The sequence below is a fragment of the Anolis sagrei genome, chromosome 6, assembly GCF_037176765.1.
Source record: "Anolis sagrei isolate rAnoSag1 chromosome 6, rAnoSag1.mat, whole genome shotgun sequence".
In the NCBI taxonomy this organism is placed as follows: domain Eukaryota; kingdom Metazoa; phylum Chordata; class Lepidosauria; order Squamata; family Dactyloidae; genus Anolis; species Anolis sagrei.
This window is the reverse complement of record NC_090026.1, coordinates 59,471,822-59,486,204: the sequence shown is the minus strand read 5'-3', so window position 1 is coordinate 59,486,204 and position 14,383 is coordinate 59,471,822. Positions and strand designations below refer to the sequence as shown.

General features: G+C 41.1%; 1 protein-coding gene across 6 annotated transcripts in view; it reads right to left on the bottom strand.

Annotated features, from left to right (window-relative positions):
- LOC132778465 (poly(rC)-binding protein 3-like) overlaps positions 1-14,383 on the bottom strand; it is a 226,123-nt gene that overhangs the window by 101,632 nt on the left and 110,108 nt on the right. For 5 of the 6 annotated variants that reach the window (XM_060781454.2, XM_060781448.2, XM_060781455.2 and 2 more), the window contains exon 4: positions 12,518-12,626. The exons of the other annotated variant lie outside the window; for it this stretch is intronic. The gene's annotated coding sequence lies outside the window, so the exon portion shown is untranslated. The remainder of the gene's footprint in view (positions 1-12,517; positions 12,627-14,383) is intronic. 6 annotated transcript variants of the gene reach the window in all.

Genomic DNA, 14,383 nt, shown 5'->3' with positions numbered 1-14,383 from the left:
GCAAGTGACCATGTGCTCCTGCAATTTGAGGTACAAAGGAAGGCCGAAACTAACACACGTCAAACCCGCATTTTGGACTTTAGGAGAGCTGATTTCTGAAAAATGAAGGAAACACTGAGCAGCATTCTGTGGACACAGATACTAAAAGTCAAGAGAGTGCTTAAAAAAGGGAGAAATCACCAAAGAAGAATTCAAACAAATAGCCAACACCTGTAGGGAAAAGGTCCACAAGGCTAAAGCACAAAACGAGCTCAGGCTTCCCAGGGACATTAAAAACAATAAAAAGGGCTTCTTTTATTATGTCAGTAGAAAAAGGAAAAACAAGGAGACGATAGGGCCTCTTCGAGGAGAAGATGGGGCAATGCTAGGGAAACGACAGAACTACTTAGTGCCTTCTTTGCCTCGGTCTTCTCACAAAAAGAAAGTCATCTTCAACCTCAGCAAGATGGAGTGGATGAGGGATTAGAGGACATCCAACCCCAAATTGGGAAACAAGTCATCCAGAAATACCTGGCCGCTCTAAATGAGTTCAAGTCCCCAGGGCCAGATCAACTACACCCAAGAGTATTGAAGGAACTAGCGGAAGTCATTTCCGAACCATTGGTAATCATCTTTGAGAGCTTGGAGAACGAGTGAAGTTCTAGCAGACTGGAGGAGGGCCAATGTGGTCCCAATCTTCAAGAAGGGAAAAAAAGGATGACCCAAACAATTACCGTCCGGTCAGCCTCACGTCGATACCAGGCAAGATTCTGGAAAAGATTGTTAAGGAAGTGGTCTGCAAACACTTAGAAACAAATGCGGTCATCGCTAATAGTCAACCCGGATTTATCAAAAACAAGTCATGCCAGACTAATCTGATCTCTTTTTTCGATAGCGTTACAAGCTGCGTAGATGCGGGGAATGCCGTGGATGTAGCGTACCTGGATTTCAGTAAGGCCTTCGACAAGGTCCCCCATGACCTTCTGGCAAGGAAACTAGTCCAATGTGGGCTAGGCAAAACTACGGTGAGGTGGATCAGTAATTGGTTAAATGGACTAACCCAGAGGGTGCTCACCAATACTTCCTCTTCATCTTGGAAAGAAGTGACGAGCGGAGTGCCGCAGGGTTCCGTCCTGGGCCCGGTCCTGTTCAACATCTTTATTAATGACTTAAATGAAGGGCTAGAAGGCATGATCATCAAGTTTGCAGACGACATCAAATTGGGAAGGATAGCCAATACTCCAGAGGACAGGAGCAGAATTCAAAACGATCTTGACAAATTAGAGAGATGGGCCAAAACTAACAAAATTAAGTTCAACAGGGACAAATGCAAGATACTCCACTTTGGCAGGAAAAAATATGCAAAGATACAGAATGGGGGACAATGCCTGGCTCGAGAGCAGTATGTGTGAAAAAGATCTTGGAGTCCTCGTGGACAACAAGTTAAACATGAGCCAACAATGTGATGTGGCGGCAAAAAAAAAACCAATTGGATTTTGGCCTGCATCAATAGGAGCATAGTGTCCAGATCTAGGGAAGTAATGCTACCCCTCTATTCTGCTTTGGTTAGACCGCACCTGGAATATTGTGTCCAATTCTGGGCACCACAATTGAAGAGAGATATTGACAAGCTGGAATATGTCCAGAGGAAGGCGACTAAAATGATCAAGGATCTGGAGAAGAAGTCCTATGAGGAGCAGCTTAAGGAGCTGGGCATGTTTAGCCTGAAGAAGAGAAGGATGAGAGGAGATATGATAGCCATGTATAAATATGTGAGAGGAAGCCACAGGGAGGAGGGAGCAAGCTTGTTTACTGCTTGTTTACATGGAGATTAGGACAAGGAACAATGGCTTCAAATACAAGAAAGGAGATTCCATCTGAATATGAGGAAGAACTTCCTGACTGTGAGAGCCATTCAGCAGTGGAACTTTTTGCCCCGGAGTGTGGTGAAGGCTCCTTCTTTGGAAGCTTTTAAACAGAGACTGGATAACCGTCTGTCAGGGGTGATTTAAATGCAATATTCCTGCTTCTTGGCAGGAGGTTGGACTGGATGGCCCATGAGATCTCTTCCAACTTTGTTTCTATGATTCTATACCTTTAATTAACAATGATTAGTACATAAAATATAAGGGGAGTCTTTTCACCTGATAGTCAGGAAAACACATGCATAATCATAAAAATGTGTTTAATTTCATTTCATCATTTCATTTTACAGGATACATGATCTGCATTTGCTCATTATGATTTGCTGAAATCATCTTGTGATTTGCTGAAATCGGGCTTATTGTATTATGGCATTGTAGTACTACAAATAAGCCATGGTTTGTTAATGGAACTTAAAACCTTATTCAAAATACAGGATTTTCTTTAGACTTATCAACTCTGGTTTGTTCCATTTACGGTTTATAATATCGCACAAACTCATGACCAAGTTTTGTCCATGGTTTGTTTGTCCAGTAAATAAGCTTGCAGGAAAATGTGATCATAAAATGAAATTACCCAGTAGTCTCTCTTATTCTCACTGGTGTTTTGCACACCAATGCTCTCCTGCTGAACTGTGCCTGATAAATAAAAATGATTGCCCCCCCCCCCCCCCCCGTCTACTTTCAGCTGAACAAGGCACCTTGAACAAGTATATAAGACTTGCCAAGCACTTGCCCCATAGAAGGGTGGTTCCCTTGAAACAAATGCAGTAGTGGCTATCATGGGGAATATAGGATAAATAAAGCTCATTTAACTTTTGTTTTTATCTCCCCCCTCCAATTTCCCTACTCACCCACTGCATATTACAACACAGAGAGAATGGGGGAAATTAACATTCCTAATAACATTCCTTGATAATCATGGTTAGATATATGCAGAAGATGAAGAAGGACTTTTGTGGGGGGGGGGGGGGCGTCCCACAGAGTATGAGGCTGGTGAAAAGTTTGCCATGCAGCAGAAAGGATACAGTACCAAACACTTCATGACACTTTTCAGACATGGATCATTTCACAACATAATAATTCAATTTTTCTAGCAAATTGGAGGTTAAACCAATTCCTTATGAGAATTACAGACACATATGGAAATTGCAACAATGAAATGTATGGGGACACAACATATCTCATGAAAACTTTTCATTTATATATATATATTTAAATTCTCGTATATGACTTATTACTTATTTCACATAGACTCAGAGGTTTCTCATTACATGACACACCTACATAATACAACCAACATACCAAATATTTGGAAAATTATGTAGACCTCTAATACAGATAATCACTAGTTGGAGCTAGTCTAACAATTCCCTGGCTGCTTCTAAATAAACTCTTTCAGACAATTTCACAACTCACAATGTCTTGGTTGGTTACGCTTTCTCACACAGAGGTCCAATGACATCAAGCTATCAGCAACTTCCATACATTCTTTCCCTCCTTTGCCAAGCTCCTGCCACTCTCTCATTACTGCTTCTGATTTTCCCAGGTCTTCCCTATCGAACCTTCTTGTGTCTTTGTCCTCTTCCACACTCTCCCAAATTCCATTTACAGCAGGCTGTTCTGTCTTGGTTTGTTTCTTAAGTGGTCATATAGAGATTTACTATGGACCTCAACACATGGAAGTCCAGAAGCCTGGAGACAGCGGGGGACAGAGTGGGAAACCATGGGCCAGCGCTCAGCTTTGTCCCCTTATCATGGTTGGTTGTGGGCTGCCATCCCATGATGTTTCCCTGCTGTCCCCAGCTTCCTACGGTGCAGTCCCTGGTTTCTTCAATGAGGATACATGTAGTCACCCGTAACCTCAGGGCTCCCGCGTAGCATGCTACTTGTATGCTGCTGGGATGGAACCCAATGGAGTCCTGCCAGAAGTAGCCCTGTGTCATATGATGGATTGTGGTGGATTCCAACCGGGCAGTGTGCCAGCAATGTGCTAGTACAGGGGGGAAAACCCTGTCTGATGAGATAATATGTTGGATGCCATGGAACTTCCCACAAGCACCATTTAGATGTTTTAGAAACCTTGTGTCAAAGAAAATTAAAGTTCTTGACGATGTCGCTATTACATCTGAGCTCACTGGAAAGTTCTTTAGACATCCATGCTGATTTTATTTTATCTAATTTATTTATACCCCGCCTTTCTCCCTGTGGGGACTCAAGGTGGCTAACAACCCCACGCCTGGGCCATAGTTTAAACAAAGCAGATACAAAAATAAAGAAACAATTAAATACTACAGTGTAAATTCAAGTTAAAATACAAATTAAAATATAATATAGCATGTAAAATTCATAATGCCCCCTACCTTTTTCTTCTTGTGATCATGAAACTTTCTTACTTAAGTAATGTTCTTGCTCCATGAAAGAGATACATGTTTGAATTTAAGCTCCTAATTTGTTATCCTTTTTAGACATGGTTGCTTTATTAGATTTGGAGAAGAAGAAAAAGCCTGAAGTACTTATCATAACATAATATATTGCATTTAGTACATGCTGTAATTGGAGCAAGTGCAGATTAGGATCAGTAGCACGCGTCTACAAAAATTAGGCTTCTTACTGTGCAGTTCTTCGACTTAATAGAGAAGGCCTTTGTTTATAGAACTTCTTTAATCTTTTGAAACTGCTATACCATCACAATGCTTATTATTATTTAACACTAACTTATTTAGTTTTACGCCGGGAAAATTTGGCAATAATAATAATAATAATAATAATAATATAAAAGCAAAAAAAAAGGATCACAGACTCATGAAAACATTGTACAACTAATAATGGATGCACCTTTGTTTTTTAAAATTGTCATACTATTATAGTAATATGTGTAATGCAATGGCAGGCAAACAATAAATGTTAAACAACAGGAGCAATAAAGAAAACTAAAAATTAAAACTGCATGTTGATGTCTTAACATTTGTATATAAAAATGTGTTCTGTGCAATGTATTCTAAATTTTGATTCTTGAGTTCAGCAAATCAGTTGATGTTATCATAAAAACTTCTTCAGAAGTCTGTTTGATCAGGGGATGGTTTGATCCTTTTCTTCTTGCTGTTGTTAGTAAAATAAGAAAAAAAGAAACCAGGACTGCACAAAAGCATCTTCACTTTGAGGCTTTTTGATATTCAAATAGCATGAGAGATCTTTTCCATTAGAATCATATTCCAAAATTTATTCTACTGTGAAATAATACCAATGTTTCCTTAATATTTCCATTCTCTTGTTGTTTCAATGTGTGAGACCAACAGTAAGAGGGGAATTATTTATGCTTTTATGGTTTGTTTTCTGGAGAATACATTGATAAGAGAAATATGTTAGGACAAAAACTTGATTTATTTTAAATTGAAATCAGATCTGTTTCTTGACTCAAAAAAGTATGAATATTAAGGCAGTGGTGTCATGTCAGTTCAATTCTTAATTTTTAAAATAATAATCTTTATTAAATATTTTCAAATTACAAGATTAAAAAGAAGAATTTTCAAAAGGGGAATGAGTAGAAAGAAAGAAAAAAAAGAAAAAGAAGAAAAGGAAAAAAAACAGTAGAAAAAAGGGGGGGCGGAAACATTAAAATTTTCACTTCCGAGCTTCTTCCTGGGGGGTTTATTCCTTTTTCCTTCTCTTCACACTCTCCACCTCTACCTCTTCTCTTCTTCTTTTTCTCCCCCTCTTCTTTATTCTCTCTTTCTTCAGTAGGTACTTTATTTCTTTCTGTAATTTTTATTATTTATATTTCTAATTTTTATTTTGGTTTTATTTTAAATAATCTGTTATAGGTGTCCAATCCGTTTTCTCCCTTATATTCCCTTTGGAGATCAGATGTTAGCCTATCCATGTTCCTTATATCCATAAATTTTGTTCCAATCTTCCATTTTGGGTATGTTCGTTTTCCTCCATACTCTTGCGTAGCACATTCTTGCAGCCGTTGTTACTAAGAAGAAGAGTTTATCTGTATTGTTTTCAATTTTTTGTTCATGTATTCCCAACAAAAATAACTCTGGTCTCAATGATATCTTTATTTTTAGTATTTTTTGTATGTTTTTATGTATTTCCACCACATGTGGTAAAAGGTTCCTTCCATTTGTCCACATTTCCAACATTTCGAGTTAATATTTTTATAGTATTTTTTTAGCCCCAGCTTCTCAGGAAAACATAGATTTTATTGCCCTAGTCTTTTATCAGCCAGTGAAGGTGATTACATTTCCCTCTGCTCTCAGCCGAGAACTTTTGGTCTTACAACAAAAAGTCTGAGAAAACAAACTGAAAACAAACTGGAGACCTTTTACTACAATGAATGACACCAAAGGAAAGAACGGCCCCAACAGGAAAAAAAGAGGGAAACGTAGCTCCAGAGAAGAACTAATCCTCCAAACAATCAAGAAAATGGGTTGCTGTAGGTTTTTTCGGGCTATATGGCCATGTTCTAGAGGCATTTCTCCTGACGTTTCGCCTGCATCTATGGCAAGCATCCTCAGAGGTAGTGAGGTCTGTTGGAACTAGGAAAAAGGGTTTATATATCTGTGGAATTACCAGGGTGAGACAAAGGACTCTTGTCTGCTGGAGCTAGGTGTGAATGTTTCAACTGACCACCTTGATTAGCATTTGATTGCCTGGCAGTGCCTGAAAGCAATCTTTTGTTGAGGGGTGATTAGATGTCCTTGTTTGTTTCCTCTCTGTTGTTGTGCTGTTCTAATTTTATAGTTTTTTTTAATACTGGTAGCCAGATTTTGTTCATTTTCATGGTTTTCTCCTTTCTGTTGAAATTGTCCACATGCTTGTGGATTTCAATGGCTTCTCTGTGTAGTCTGACATGGTGGTTGTTGGAGTGATCCAGTATTTCTGTGTTCTCAAATAATATGCTGTGTCCAGGCTGGTTCATCAGGTGCTCTGCTATGGCTGACTTCCCTGGTTGAAGTAGTCTGCAGTGTCTTTCATGTTCCTTGATTCGTGTTTGGGTGCTGCGTTTGGTGGTCCCTATGTAGACTTGTCCACAGCTGCATGGTATACAGTAGACTCCTGCAGAAACACTGACCGCATAGGGAAGCTGATGAGGAAACACAACATACAAACTATCTACAGACCCACCAAGAAAATCCAACAAATGCTTCATTCAGCAAAGGAGAAGAGGGATCCTCTCGCTTCTGAAGGAGTCTACTGTATACCGTGCAGCTGTGTGACTTTAATGCCAGGCTAGGCTCTTCATCCATGGCCCTTGCGACCTCTATAGGCCTACCCGGTCCCCCTGCAAGTGGGATCCCCTGTTGGTCCTCCTGTGACACAACGACCAATGCAGCCGGCGCAAAACTTTTATCACTAACTAACAAATGCAGCCTGTTAATCCTGGGGGCAAAGATCCTAACTTCAAATACCCCTACACATACCACGGCATACACACGAGTAGTGTACTTGATTTCATCTGTGTGTCTGTAGGTAAAGATGATCTCTTCTCGCAAATTGAAGTCCTCCACAGAGCAGATAGTGACCATCAACCAATCAGCGTTAAGTTCAGTGCCCCATCAGATCTTAGAATTACTAACGAGTCAGATCGTTGGCTTACAAACAACACTGAGTTACAACTAAACAAAAGAATCAGGTGGCATAAAGTCAACACTGATGCTTTAAACAGGTCCCTTAATTCTATAGAATTCACAGATTGGTTAGCTACAATACAAGCTCCTTCATCTGACTGGATGGCAGTTAATTCGGCATTCATGAATATATGCAGTCAATTAAAAAAACATCTAACTGCTAATGCTATCCCGTTAAGTACAAAAAGAAATAGAGACAATTGGTTTGATACTGAATGCCAATCCATCAAGAAAAGTCTTAAGAGCCTAATGAGAAAGGCACAGGGATCTCAGTCTAAGACAGTACATAAAAATATGCTAGAACTGAGAAGGAAATATAAGCAAACCATCAAAGCGAAAAAGAAAAATTACACAATATCCATTTGGAACAAGTTAGAACTCGCAGCTAAAGGGAGGAACACAGTTCTCTTTTGGAACTCAGTAGCGGGAATCCTCAAAGAAAGAAAATTTGCATTTGATGCCCCTATCCCAGCAGCTAATTGGGAGAACTATTATCTACAACTGTTTGCCCCTTCGACACCTCCAAAGAATCATGTCACCCCTAGTATAGACAGTCCCGAAAAGCTGCCAGGCTGGCCCCCGACAACGGTCCAGGAAATAAAGAGCATAATTAAAAGCCTAAATAACAACAAAGCTTCTTACCACCAAGAACTATTTAAATCCAACCCTGAGTGGTGGGCTCCCCTGATAGCAGGTTTATGTAATCATATAAATAACACTGCCAATATACCTACAGGTTGGAAACTCGCAATAATTATCCCTATCTACAAAAAAGGGTGGCCAAAAGATCCAAAAAATTACAGACCCATTAGTCTCATTGATATAGTGGCCAAAATTTATTCAAAAGTACTTCTCTCCAAATTAGAACTACGGGAATATGAAAACAAAATCTTAGGAGAAGAACAAGCCGGCTTCAGATCAGGAAGATCCACCATGGATAACTGTTTTGTCCTAAACCACTTAATTAACAAACACCTAAAAAGAAAGAGCAGGTTATATGTTGTTTTCATCGATTTCAAAGCAGCTTTCGACAGCATTAATAGAGAAATCCTCTGGCAAAAATTAACAGCCCACGAAATAGGGGTACAAAGATTGGAAATAAATAAATAAACAAAAATAGGGGTAGAACCATTTAGGGCTTTGTAGGTCTTTGTAGTGGGCCTATCTCTAACCTCTCCTTCCTGGGCAAAGTTCGAGAGCGGGTGATGGCCTCCCAACTCCAGGGATTCTTGGACAACATCGATTATCTAGATCCATCGCAGTCTGGTTTTAGACCTGGCCATGGTACTGAGACGGCTTTGGTCACCTTGGTAGATGACCTCTGTTGGTTCTCCTGGATATCTCAGCAGCTGTTGATACCATCGACCATGGTATCTTTCTGGGGCAGTTCTCTGGAATGGGTCTTGGGGGCATTGCTCTGCAGTGGCTCCACTCCTTCCTGGAGGGTCGCTCCCAGTTGGTGAAGCTGGGGGATGCCTGCTCGGACCCGTGGCCTTGGACCTGTGGGGTCCCGCAAGGTTTCATTCTATCCCCCATGCTTTTTAATATCTACATGAAATCACTGGGTGAGGTCATCCGGAGATTTGGAGTTGGGTGCCATCTGTATGCAAATGATACCCAACTCTACTACTCATTTCCACCAAACTTCAAGGAAGCCTCCCAGCCCCTGAACCAGTGTCTGACTGCTGTGATGGACTGGATGAGGGCTAACAGGTTGAAGCTTAATCCAGACAAGACAGAGGTCCTCCTGGTCAGTTGTGGAGTCAACCGGGGTATTGGGTGGCAACCTGTGCTCGACGGAGTTACACTCCCCCTGAGGGCGCAGGTCCGTAGCTTAGGGGTCCTCCTGGACTCAATGCTGTCACTTGATGCTCAGGTGTCAGCGGTGGCCGGGAGGGCCTTTGCACAACTTAAACTCGTGTGCCAGCTTTAACCATGCCTCGTGAAGTCTGACTTGGCCAGCGTGGTCCATGCCTTGGTTACATCCAGATTGGACTATTGCAATGCGCTCTACGTGGGGCTGCCCTTGAAGATGGCCCGGAAGCTCCAACTGGTACAACGAGTGGCAGCCAGGCTCCTTACTGGAGCAAACTATAGGGAGCATATGACGCCCCTTTTAAAACAGCTTCACTGGCTGCCGATAAGTTGCCGAGCCAAATTCAAGGTGCAGGTCATGACCTATAAAGCCCTAAATGGTTCGGGCCCCACCTATCTTCACAATCGCATCTTCCTCTATGAACCAGCGTGAACTTTAAGATCTTCCAGGGAAGCCCTCTTTTCGCTCTCACTACCATCACAAGCACGGTTGGTGGGGACGAGAGAGAGAGTCTTCTAGGTGGTGGCCCCCCATCTCTGGAACGCTCTTCCTGGAGAAATAAGACAGGCCTTATCCCTGAAGACCTGGTGGTATAAGCAAACCTTTGAGAACGACTAGTTCTAGCTCTGCCCCAGATACTGTTGAAATTGACCATATCTTTTCCTACCAATTACCCAGGTCACTTTCTTCTCTTAGGCCCTGGAAATGTATAGCCACAGACTCTACCTAATTTCCTGGGCCCTCTAAAATCTCACTAACCCAGCCCGTCCTTTTAAACTGCCTTGAACAGGCAGTATTATTTTAAAATATGTGCTGTTGTAGTTTTTAATGCTTATATTGTCTTGTTAAATTTCTTTATGCTGTTTTCTTTGTATGTATGTTACTTGGAAACCGCTCTGAGTCCCCTTGGGGAGATAGAGTGGTATATAAATAAAGTTTTGTTGTTGTTGTTACGTTGGCAACACAGAGAAATATTTATCCCTTTTGGGACATGTTCTAGCCACCTCTATATATCACGTTTAGGTCCACTTCTTCATTGTATTCTCATACTTATCCACCTGAGGAAGACTTGATATTTTGGAGAACTTGATGTCCATTTCATCATTATACCACCTGAAAAAGACTTAAGACAGTCGAAACTGGTCATAGATATCCTCCTACAAGGGACTGGAAGCTCCACTCAATAGTTACTTTACTTAGGCGATCCCTCGCTTTCCAAGGATGATTGTCTTCCAATATTCTTGTGGGTCCGTATGTTGCTGTGGAGCCCTATTCTTGCTCTGCATCTTCTTCCGCAGTAAGGGCATTGGTTTCCAGGTGGAAGGCGGTCCCAGTTGGGGTTGGCTTGACGCGCCTTCCTCTTGGCGCGTTTCTCTTTTTCACCCTCCACTCGTGCCTCCTCAAATTCTGCAGCACTGCTGGTCACAGCTGACCTCCAGCTGGAGCGGTCAAGGGCCAGGGCTTCCCAGTTCTCAGTGGCTATGCCAGAATTTTTAAGGTTGGCTTTGAGCCCATCTTTAAATCTCTTTTCCTGTCCTCCAACATTCCATTTTCCGTTCTTGAGTTCGGAGTAGAGCAGCTGCTTTGGGAGACGGTGGTCGGGCATCCGGACAACATGGCCGGTCCAGCGGAGTTGGTGGCGGAGGACCATCGCTTCAATGCTGGTGGTCTTTGCTTCTTCCAGCACGTTGACGTTTGTCCGCTTGTCTTCCCAAGAGATTTGCAGGATTTTCCGGAGGCAGCGCTGATGGAATCGTTCCAGGAGTTGCATGTGATGTCTGTAGACAGTCCACGTCTCACAGGCATAGAGCAGGGTTGGGAGGACAATAGCTTTATAAACAAGCATCTTGGTATCCCTATGGATGTCCCAGTCCTCAAACACTCTCTGCTTCATTCGGAAAAATGCTGCGCTTGCAGAGCTCAGGCGGTGTTGTATTTCAGTGTCGATGTTGACTTTGGTGGAGAGGTGGCTGCCAAGGTAGCGGAAATGATCAACATTTTCTAATGCTACACCATTAAGCTGTATCACTGGCATTGGAGAGGGGTTGGCTGGTGCCTGCTGGAAAAGCACCTTGGTTTTTTCAATGTATCACTACAGAATTATCCCTTCACAGACATTTTGCCTTATAAACTTCTGCTCACGAGAGAGTAAGGGATTTAATACCTTTAGGAGAAGTCTGCTTTAAAGCAAAAAACATTCTACTTTTGTGACTGGTGTAAAAATCACTGTGTATATAACAGTCTTATGTTCTCTGTATATCGTTCAATGCTGCATTATATAAGTTGCATATACATTCAATGTTGTGTTATATAAGTTGCAAAAAACACCTCTGTGCTACTGCTTGTAGTGGATTTGTGTCTTTGCGATTTTGGGAAGCCATTGTCTTTTGTGTGATTGTAGAGGTCTCCTCAGGGCCTTTCCCCCTCCTTTTGAGGCCTCAGAAGATATTTCTTGTTAGCTGCTCGAGAACACAGAGCAGGGAGGTGGGGCCAGGGTTCCAGGGGGTGGAGGTGGCATCCACAGCAATACCTCCCTTCTTCCTCCCTCCTCCTCTGCAGGGCTTCTCCAGGATGTCAGCCATGCCAGGGAGCACCCACAGGGCAAGGGGGCCACCTCCAGGCCGCCGTTGACAGGGCTGCTGCTGCTTCTTCCTTCTTTCCTCACCTCCTCTTTTCCTTCCTTCCTTCCCTTCCCTTCCTCATCATACAGACCCTTTCCCCCTGCACCTTCCTTGCTTTTCCTGCCTGGCAGAAGGGGCTTGGACTGGATGGCCCATGGGGTTGCTCCAAATACTATTACTTTTCTGCTTGTTTCACTAAAGTACAAATCCCAGGATTCCCTAGCATTGATCCATGGCAGTTAAACTAGTATCAAATTGCATTAATTCTACAGTGTAGGCGTACCCCAGATCAGCTGTAGAGGAAAAGTATCAGGCGCTTAGCTGGTGCTAGATTTCTGAGCAACAGACTTACAAGGTTTATACTTTTTTCAAATCATTTATATATTTTTAAAAAAATCTTATTGCTTGTTTTGACTGAAGAGTCAGTAGTGCCTGTTTATTGCTATCATCACTAATTTTCACTGTACAACGTATTTATTATAGCAACATAATGGTAAGAAGAAAATTTAAGAATAATGGGATGAATAAAGTTGACAGGCTTACCTTTTGGCAGAACCTACAGCTTTAAAGCAATTCTTCTTATGTTTCTTCTTGCAAAAATGATTACAGTCAGCAAGCGTTTTTATTTTGAATTTGTGGTAGACTTTATTTTCTGAAAAAGAAATCGAGCCCTTGCTATAAATTAGGGTAAAATACCAAAACTGAATGAATTTGCTATCTATAATTATGTAGCACTAAACTGAAGAATGGATTAAATATTTATTGTCCTTTAGTGAAAGTTGTAAAGATCACGTATTCTCATTCCTTCCTAAAATTGGATCCTGGAATTGGCTGACAGAACTTCATGTGATCACATGCTGCTTCATGCTTAGCTTGATCTTTTCCCGAATATTGCTGAAACCTTTATTACTGAATCTTTATTACTGAATCTTTACTAGTGCTATAAGCCCTGGAGGTAAACAAATTAAACATTTTGAATGCTAGTGAGGAGAAAACTACGTACTTCAAATTTTTCAGTCAAGACTGAGGAAATAAAAAATAATAATAGTGAAAGATTTTTTTAATGAAATGCTGATAATTCTATTTGTTCCTGTTTGTTGTTAAATTGAAACAGTTTTATAGTGGCAAACCATGTGTTAAAGACTGAGTGCTCATGCAGATTTAGAGTCCATCTACACTATAGAATTAACACAGCTGGATGCCATTTTAACTGCCATGAAGTATCTGCCCAAGAATGATGGTGCCTCACCAAACTACAAATCTCTGGATTTGATAGCATTGAGTCATGGCAGTTAAAGTGGTGTCAAGTGCATTAATTCTCCAGTGTAAATGCACCCTAACTATAGTTCCTTCTAGTGAAAGCAAGGAAATGCTTGTTTATAAAGCTATTATCCTTCCAACACTATTTATAATCACAAAACATGGACCATCTACAAATATCACACTCTACTTCTGGAAACAGTACATCAGCTTTGTCTTAGAAAAATCCTGCAAATTTTCTAGGATAGAGAAGTGGACAAACATCAGTGTTCTCGAAGAAGTAAAGATCATCAGCACTCCACTGTCAACTTTGCTGGACTGGCCATGTTGTATGAATGTCTGCTCATTGTCTCCCAAAGCAGTTATTTTATTCTCAAGAAAGGAAAATGAAATATTGATGGGCAACAAAAGAGATTTAAAGATTGGCTTAAAGCTAACCTTTATAATGTGGTATAAACACCAAGAACTGGGAAGCCCTGGCACTTGAGCACTGTAACTGGAGGTGAACTGTTATAAACACTGATATGCATATTGTAGAGACATGAACACAGGGCAAAAGGAAGAAATGTGCCAAGAGAAAAGCACATTAAGCATATCTTGTCAAGACCACCTTCCATCTGGAAAGCGTATCTTGTCAAGACCACCTTCCATGTGGAAACCTCAATGTGAAAGGCCATGTAGATCCAAAATAGGCCTTCATAGTCATTTATGGACCCAGTGCCAGGACTCTTTAGAAGACAATCATTCTCAGCCATGAGTGATCACCCACAGGGCATAGTGTGAAATGGTTAGAGCTCTATATAGGTTAACAAGACTACTAATTAAAGAATGTGCATCAGATATGTCATATCCTAGGTCATGATGCTTATTATTTTAGTTGGTTATTAAGGGTTTATCACTTGAAAACCGCTTTGCTTGAACTCAGAAAACTAGTAAAGTAACAAAGTACCTGGATTGGCTTTATCACACTTGAAATATGAAAATATAATTTACACTGTGCACTATGAAAATATCATTTACACTTCTTTGCACTATGATAATGAATTTCTGCTGTTTTTACAAATTGTGCATTAACTCAATGGCACTGGTGAGTCAACAGATGATAAATAAATGCCTTTAGCAACAAACAAACAAATAAAAAGGGGAAAG